The following is a 9568-nucleotide window of genomic DNA, read 5'->3' as shown; positions in this document are numbered from 1 at the left end:
TTCAGAAGGAATTTGAAGGAAATCTTTCTGAATTTGAATGTGAAACAAGTGACGAAGATGATGATGAGATCTTCATACCAACTGAAAGCACAAGTGATTCTTCAGATCCAGACTCTGATGAATCAGAAAAAAGCCCCCCGATATTAGGAAAAAGACGGGCCATTACACCACATCCAAGCCAGGCAAAAAGAAAAAAGGGAGCACTGCACATGCCTGAAATTGCAAGTGATGACAAGAACCATCGCTGCAAAATGCCTAGGTGCAACAGCGTTAGGGCCAGAGTGTTCTGCACTGTTTGTAAAGTGCATTTATGTTTAGTCACAAGAAGAAATTGCTTCAAAGCATACCACGCAATGTAATTTCGTGGTATCTTTTTAATGGTTTGAAGTAACTTTGTAATTTTAAAATAACAATTTTGTAATTTTAAAATGTTATTTTGTAATTTTGAAATATTAAAACATTAAAAAAAGTTTTTTAATGTAAAAATGTTTTAAATTATTGTATTGTATTAACAGCATTTAAAAAATATACTGCCAGGTCATAAGTAATTCAATGTATACCTAGAGATCCAGTGTGTCGTATATGACACGTCCAATTTTGAAAAAACAAACTGCAATACTTTCTCAAACAGTTGATTTTCACACAGCAGAACATCAATAAGTTATGGTATAAAAAGAATTTCAAACAATAAAAACTTTTTTCTCATAGTGAACCTGAAGAGGTTAAGAAACGATAAGAAGCGTTATGACTAGAAATCGGCATCAGGAATCTATTCTATACCATTACACGATCAGCGTTTTAATTCGAATCTTGTCTACGTAAGCGCAACAATGCGCAAATTGCAACAACGTATCAAAGAACATAAATATACAATTAATAAGAAACTTGACAACACTGTGCTATCTTCTTACGCAATGCAACACGACATTCAAGTCCATTGGGATCGGGCGGAAATTATTAATCCTACGACAAATTTACATACAATGAAATATCTGGAAAAATTAAAGATCTTTAAGGCACACAAGAAAACTGGTTGCATCAACCATAGAGATGCAGACTCTTTACCTACTGCATGGCGATCCTTTTACAAGAATTAATGACTTTATTCATTTTTATTTGTTAAGTGACATTTTTTCGGATTAATTTTATATTTTTCGTTTATTTTATCTACTTTTCCGTTATTTATATTTTAATTTTGTATTTACGTTCTTTTTTGTGTTCGATTTTATTCTATGCTATAGTAACTGAAGAAGATCGTTAAGAAACGATCAAAAACGTTATTATATTATTCATTTTTATTAGCTGGATTATTAAAGATGTGTTTTATTACTAATATATTTATCCAGATCATTCGTTATATAAGTATACTCAGGAAACCAACAATAGACTTAAGAAACCAAAGTACGACCTTGACTGTTATAAGATGAAAAAAATAAAGCAAACCAACTATTAAAACTGTTTCAAAAAACTCAAACTACTTAAATTTTATTAATTATAGAAAGGCCAAACAGAACTACAACAATTTATTGAAGGCAAAAAAAAAAAATAATAAAGTATTTCAGCAACCTTGAATCTACTTTAATAATTCACAGTCAGAACAGTAAATCACTTTGGTCTATTATATGAAAATTCCATTTTAAAATAGATTTAAGTGAAAACACCTCAATAATAAACTTTGAAACATGGAAAAAACTTCTACCAGCAATTTCCAGATGTCCAACCAATTCCATCCTTAATATCTAACACTGGCTTTAACAATGAATATTTAGTCTCTAAACTTACAATTACAGTATTAGAAGATACCATAGCCAAAATTTGAAGTAACACAACTCCTGTATCACCATAAAATTTTCGAAGACACTCCCATATTATGCTAGAATAAAACTATTGCACTTATTCAACTCAATGTATAATGCAACTAAATATCCACATTCTTGGAACTCTGTCATACTTACAATGATATACAAAAATGGCAACATACTCTCTCCAAGCAATTATAGACCTATTGCTTTACTTTCAGTCCAGAGAATATGTTTCACATCAATACTAGCAACTAAATTTAAACTATGGACCAAAACAATGGATCAGGAAGCTAAATTCCAGTATGCTTATACTAAAAACAAGAAAACATAATCCACAATCTTCTTACTATCATCACTAATACAACTGCACTTAACTAAAAAACATAGTAAAGTATTTGTGTCGTTCATTAGACATTCAGAAGGGCTTCGACTCAGTCTACATTCCCTTACTGGCACACAATTTAAAAGATGAAAGAGCATATAATCAATTTTCATCCACAATATCAAAATTATTCTCAATATACAATATAAAAATTATACAGGGCAAGTCCCTCTCCTTCGCTAACTTTATCCTGTGGCGTACTCCAAAAAGACCCCCTCTCACCCTACTTATTTAATTTTTATTTATTAGAAATAGACCAACTTTTCCAAGAACCTACTGATGGTATTGAAATCAGCAATGGAGTTTTTCATTACATCTTATTCGCAGATAATCTGGTAATTTTAGCCCCTACAAAAATCTCATTGCAAAGAGAAATCAACCAATTAAATTTGTACTTCAAATTGATACATCTAACAATAAATCTCATAAAAACAAAAGTTACCATTTTTCGCAATAATAGTAAACTTGTGAGAAAAAAATTTATATATCTTGACAAAAATCTTCTGCAGATAGTAAAAGAAGTAAACTTGCTGAGAGTTATATTTGACTGGAATCTTACGTTTAAGACATACATCTCCAGTTTAAACAACAAAGTGAAATCAGCCATTGACAATCCGCGGTTTTGTGTTCTACTTTAAAAACTTCAAATTTGTTTATTCACATGAAACTTTACAACTCGATAATCAAGCCAATCATCTACTATACAAGTTCAATCTGGAGCGTAGACTATCTATACAAATTAGAAAGCTTTCATATCTACTTCCTCCACAAACTTCTTCACTTAGAGAAAACTGTCCCAGGTTACACCACAAAACTAATCGCACCTGGTCCTTTCCTTTCTTCTAAAAACGAATAATTAAACTTTATTATCAACTAAAATTCAAAAGTGATGACAACATTACCTTTTTACACCAATAATTAAATATTGTAAAAAGCAAAAGCAGAGCATCTTTGGCAAAATAAATTCAATAAAATATTAAATTCATTTGGAGTGTCAGATCTGCTATTTAAAGAAAATATTCAGGACTAAAAATATGGCTACACACTGTTATTGGAATCTGCAATTTCTCAATCCATAAATAAAGATCAAGTCTGTGTAAGCCATAGTAATTACCATCCTTGGTATATAAACATTCTAAAAATACTATCCTCCCAACCATATATGGATGTGACGGACAAAGGGATGAAAATATTAGCTTGACCTTTGATCATTTTACAATTTCGTCATTTGACTTCAATTTTTTTTTTCAAGAGCTATCATAAAAATTGTTTCCCATGGACTTGCTTCCTTGTTGAGGATAATCCATCTAGTCATTAATGTGTCACCCGGAACTTTCGATAAATTTTCAGTATTGGACGCCAGGCAATTGGCAACAAACTCCCTGACTATTGGAAAAACCCCAGAAGAAAAATACCCAATAACCAGGGAGAGCAATGAGAATCCAAGCAGTCATCTTCTAGTCGTTCAACTGGGAATGTAAAAGAACTTGTCCCACTTATCCTCCTCATATCCTGCAGTCATCTCCTCTCCTCATCTGGATATCCGTCATCACCATTTTGGGAGTAGGAAATCTTCTTATAACTCTATATTTATGTTATCGAAGCATCCAATCACAACCACAATATCTCCCTCCAGAAATAAAACAACATGACCATGAGCTCACTACGCAAGACCCCATACGCCCACCAACACCAGTGGAACCTCAAAACCCCATTCTTATGTAATCAAGAATAGTTAATAAAATAAAGATCTAGATCATACTCCTCTTCTAGATTCCACATAGGTCTAAGTCTATATACATAGGTAACCCTCTTTTCGGTCCATACTACCTATTATTTTCTTCTTTTTTACAGACCACACCCACAACTTCTCGTATGGATCCTGCTTTGACCACTCTACTCAACTGTCCCATCTGTTATTCGCCCATAAGACGACCAGTATATCAATGCACAAATGGTCATATGGTTTGTTCAGAATGCCAACCTCGCATTACTCATTGCCATACATGTCGAGAGTCTTTGGGATATATTTGCAACTTAATCATGGAACAACTTCTCCAGACTATTCAAATTCCATGTACATTCCAAACCTTAGGATGCCCTGAACTTTTACAAGAAAGCAATCTACGATCGCATGAAGAAAATTCTTCCTTTAAATCCATTCCATGCCCATTTCATGAGGCAGCGTGTCCCTGCGAAGGACCTCGACCTCAAATCCATACTCACATAATTACTAAACATCCCCAAGTCATTACCGTAACCAGGGATAGTATATATTTTCGAGGAATCGATACCCACATTGAGAAAGGTACCTGGGCTGCCATCTTGGAACACCAATCCCAAAAATTTCTCATTACCGTTAATAAGCAACAATCTGCTCATCCCTTCTTTACCATAAGAGTAGTGTTTCTAGAAAAGTCCCTTCTCAATACTTCATTTTGTTATATTATTAAATTCAAGAGAGGAAACCACAGCCTTTGATGGATTTTGACAGTCCAAATAATGTACAGAGAAAATTCTATAACTTCCACTCCCTCCTTCAAAATACCGCAAAATCTCATTCAATTTTTTGGTCATCACCGCAACTTTAAATTTATTCTCAACATTTTCCCCCTTTCAGATGTCAGATGATAGGGAATGGCAAAAAGAGGAATGGTGAAAGTCAGCCTCACCTGTACCCAACAACACTCCTCCATCCACACAGCCAGTTCATAAAGAAGTGGATTCCAAGGCTCTAACCGCCCTCATCCAATTTGCAAGATCACAATAACAAAGACCGCAAACTCCAATGACCATTATATTACCCATTAATTACAATTGTCCTCCTCACCTTGAACAAGATCTCCAAGAAATAAATCAAAGTTCAACTTCACAAGGTCTATCTGAAATCCAGCCTCATGCCTCACGAATGCCCTTATTTACTTCCCCCTCTCAACCAACCCAATCCTCCTCACATCCACCATGCAACCATGCTCGCCGATCTCAATAACCTTTACAAACACATCCTAATCTGATCCTCGTGGATATTCAATTTATGTAATCATTATATAAATTCATATATAACACCATATAACCTTGTATAACCTTATTATATTGTAAATTCTAACTGTGAGATCCGAATGGCCCCTGGGTCTAAATAACAATTTAAATATAAAATTAAATTTATGAAATAAAATAATCTTTCCTTTTGGTGTGAAATTAACGGTTTTCTAATGTGGGAAAACTGATAAAAGAGCCACTTCCTTTAACGGAAGTTGAAGCATCCTCTGTTTTCCACTTATCTATCACAAATCTCACCACACTGAGAATTGTCGACCCCTCAATAATTCCCCTTTTCATCCGTTCACGTAAGTGAAGACAAATAAGCTGATCAATCATAAATCATGAGATATAGCAAAGATCTGCATGATTCAGGGAGTACATCAAAAGATCTCATAGGAAAAAGAGGTATCCCATATTTGCTCTCTAAGGCCAACGCCCTTAGTTAGGAGTACGAAAAGGATCGCGGAGAAGACCGACGTAGTCCATATATTGTCTCCATAAGGCCAAAGTCCTTAGTCGTATCCAATCGAGTCAAGTACAATAATGAGTTAATTTAGGAGTAAAAGAAGATATTATATATTGTGCCAAATCAAGACCTCTCCATGATTTGAAGTAGGATCCAAAATTCAAGAAGATCAAGATAAAGTAAATTGAGGTAGTTTGTTTATAAATGAATTTGTGAGCTCTCTCTCTCAAAGCATATAATATAATTAATCCATTGTTTCTTATTCTTTTAATTATACTTTTGAATAATTCCATTTGTGTAATTTTATTTATTTTTATTAAATCTTTATTTATTTGTTTAAAGAAATGTCTCATCATTGTCTGAATCACATGCATATTATCTCCTCACACGTGTTAATCCACATATCTAAATTTGATTAACTGGTGTCAAAGGAATCCTGACGTAGATCTAGACTTCACCATCCGGATCGGTTTAAATATTAATAGCCCTCCTAGAAAAAGATTAGAGATCGGATCTCTCAATCCGAAACTCCAAGAACTAGTTTTACGAACTAGAAGCCAATTAAGTGATACAAGGGTAATAAACTACTCTGTACCCCCAGCTAGAATCTCACATAACTAACCCATGTATTCAGATCCTTGTATTCAATTTTAATCTTTTTATCAATAAATAATTTTATTTACTCAACCCTTCTGCATCATTGTGATTTATATTCACTGCGTAACCACACCAAAAGAGAGAGTATATTATAAAATAATAATTCATGTGAAAAAAAAGAGAAAAATAAATCTATAAATACATAAAAGCAGTGTGTATCGTGAATGAAATATATTGTCAGAAATAATTAATTAGAATGATAACCATATCATAAATATAATCATATCAATGTCGGAAATAATTCGTGTTCATATTATTCACTCAAAGAGAGAGAGAGACTCTTAAATATTGTGTGTTCATAATATGGGTCCTTATACCGCACGTTTCTATATTCAATGGTTGACTCAATGGTGAGAAAACAACGTTTCTAAATAGACCATTGAATTGTCCGTTGAGATTAGTGACGTCAGTGCTGTTTCATCGTTAAGCTCAACAGACTCAATGACCTTAAACGCTGTTGAGTAGACAACGAACTAATATGGCGGCTTCCATGAAACAAGTAGACTTTTTGTATAAAAATTGTTGATTCACTCTTGCTGTGGACGATGTAATAGCGGACAGATTATTCAAAGGTAAATATATGATAAAACGTGATTGTACGATTATATTGTATAATTTGGTCAGTATTGAAATACTAAACTTTCTTTTTGAGAGACCAACTATCTCAATGAATTCTTTAAAAATTTGATTGGAGTGGATATTTGGGCATCATTAGGTTTGCCTAATGACTTAAATATTAAAGATATCAAACTTATTGAATATAGATCTAATATATAAAATGATACAGGTAAAAATTTTTTTTTTCGAATAATACTTACGTGAATTACTTTAGTTATTAATTTTTGTATTACATTAACAGGAAAGAAGGACCAAAATTATTCAACGAAGAAAAGAGGTAAGCATATGATTTAGCATCTATCTTCCAGCAAATGAACATGTCATAAAATCAGAAATAATTTTAGTTTAGCTATTCTTGACATTTTTTTATTTCCAATTTTACAGATGTATGGACAGATGCCATTATTAAATTACTAATTTCAGAGAGACTGGCACTTGAGGAGCAATTTGGAAAGCCAGGAAATAAAAAAAAATTATGGATAAAAATACAAAGTATAATGGAGTCAAAATTTAACTGCTGAAGACTGTGATATGAAATGGAGAAATTTGATAGCATCATACAGGAAAAACAAAGACAGGGCTAGAAAGAGTGGCAAAGGTTGCATCACCTGGCCATATTTTCAACTATTAGATAAAAAATATGGATATAAAACCAATATATCACCTCCAGCAGAAACACTATTATCTTCTCTTCCCAGCCCTATCTACTCCCAACCTTCACCTATTGACACGTCGAATTCTTCCGAAAACTCTACCTTTGCAACTACTTCTAGTCATAATTCGCCCTCATCCTCTCCAATCCCTCACCAAAGTGATAACTTCCATTCAAAAAAACCAAAACTGTCAAAAGAAGAACCTCCAGCGTGGTTTAAAAACTATGTGGAAGATAAGAAAAAGGAAGATAAAGAAAAAGAAAAAAAAGACATTGGAGGGAATTTCAAAAGATGGAAGAAGAGAAACTTAAAGTTATGAAGTAATTATTAGAAATATTNACCTATTTTATTAAAATAATGATTATTTAAGAATTTACAAATAATATTGTAGAAAAACAGATGATTTTAATCCAGAAATTATTTAATTATTCAATTTTTAAGCAAGTGATGTGAAGTGCCTATAAAATTTACATATATTTGCCTTCATAACAGCTTATCTTAAAGTAGGTTTGTTCTTTCACAGCATCTTCTGCCATCAACAGAGTAATATGTTTGTAAATTTTCTAGAAATTAATTTTTCAAGCTTCTTTTGAATATACATAAGCAACTACTTCCCCCGACAAAAGTATGAGATAGTCCTATCGTACAGGAGACACAACACTAATTAAAAATAATTAGTGTTATTAAACATCCTATAAATACTTTAAAATAGTTTAATTTGTTTACAGTGGTGCCTTTATAACGTACTTAATCCATTTCAGATGCACGTCTGTTAAGTAAAAAGTCCATTATACAAAATGCATTTTCTCATAGAAATACATGTTAAAACATATAATTCGTTCTGCAGCATAAAATAACCATACTGTACCATTAAAAAAAATGAAAATGGAGTAGTCACCAATTATGCTGGGTAGTCAGATGTTGTGAGGAGGACATGAAGGAACACTTTCTTCACACATTCATACAGATACAGACTTTTTACAGATTGCAGTAGATCTCTTTTTATTCTTTTTTAATCAGAGTCAGATTCAGGAGAGATTACCAGAGCTTGCAAGAACAACTCCTCTTGTTCCATCCTTTGTTTTTTGGCAGCTGGCTTCTTGAAAAACATGTCCAAGGTGGTCTGTTTTTCTCTCTTCTTCAACACCTGTCGGAAATGACGGACAAGAATGTCATTATAGAGATCATTGATCCTGTTGGCCTCAGTTGTGTTTGGATAATGAGTGTTTGTAAACTCCTGAACCTCTCCCCATTTGACAAGGAAGTCCATGTCAACTTTCACTCCTTCTGATGATTTCTTGCTTTATTAAAATTGAAATCACCTTTGTTTTTTTAGAAGCCATGATTTGCAAAACACTTGAATAAATGTAAATACCCTGCACTGAGGTGATGTACATAATAAACAAGGAAGCAAGCCGAATCCCAATGGGGGCTCTGTACTTCAGATATACTAATAATATATTCTAATAATACTGATATATTATAAAAATAACAGATTGTCATTGGCAATGGCAAAAGAGTGGAAACATCATTCGCACTTGTTCGCAGAAAGTCTGTTGTTCGCATCACGTAACTGCCGAACGGAAAGTCCGTTGTTTGTAGCCAGTCTGTTATTTAAGGCGTACATTATAAGAGGTACCACTTAGGGTTTCTCATTTCCCAGGAAATTTGCCTCCACCGGGATTACGGGAAAAATAATTTCTTTTCCTGGGATCCCGGGAAATTCCGGGATGAGATAGTAAAATAAAATTTTATATGAATAAAAAAGATCATACAGGAATATCATAAATTTGAATAATTTAATTTATTTTCTAGTTAGTAACTAAAAGTGTAGGGCCAATCTCACCCATATGGACACGTTAGGCTCAATTAACTTATGTTCTCCTACATTATAAGATGAAAGTAAAATAAAGCGTTTCATTGGGAGTTTTAATGATTACGAAAAAAA

The sequence above is a fragment of the Centruroides sculpturatus genome, unplaced genomic scaffold (genome assembly GCF_000671375.1).
Source record: "Centruroides sculpturatus isolate CEXI.00-Female unplaced genomic scaffold, Cexi_2.0 scaffold229, whole genome shotgun sequence".
Classification (NCBI taxonomy): Eukaryota; Metazoa; Arthropoda; class Arachnida; order Scorpiones; family Buthidae; genus Centruroides; species Centruroides sculpturatus.
The sequence above is the reverse complement of the archived record's forward strand: the minus strand, read 5'-3'. Positions refer to the sequence as shown.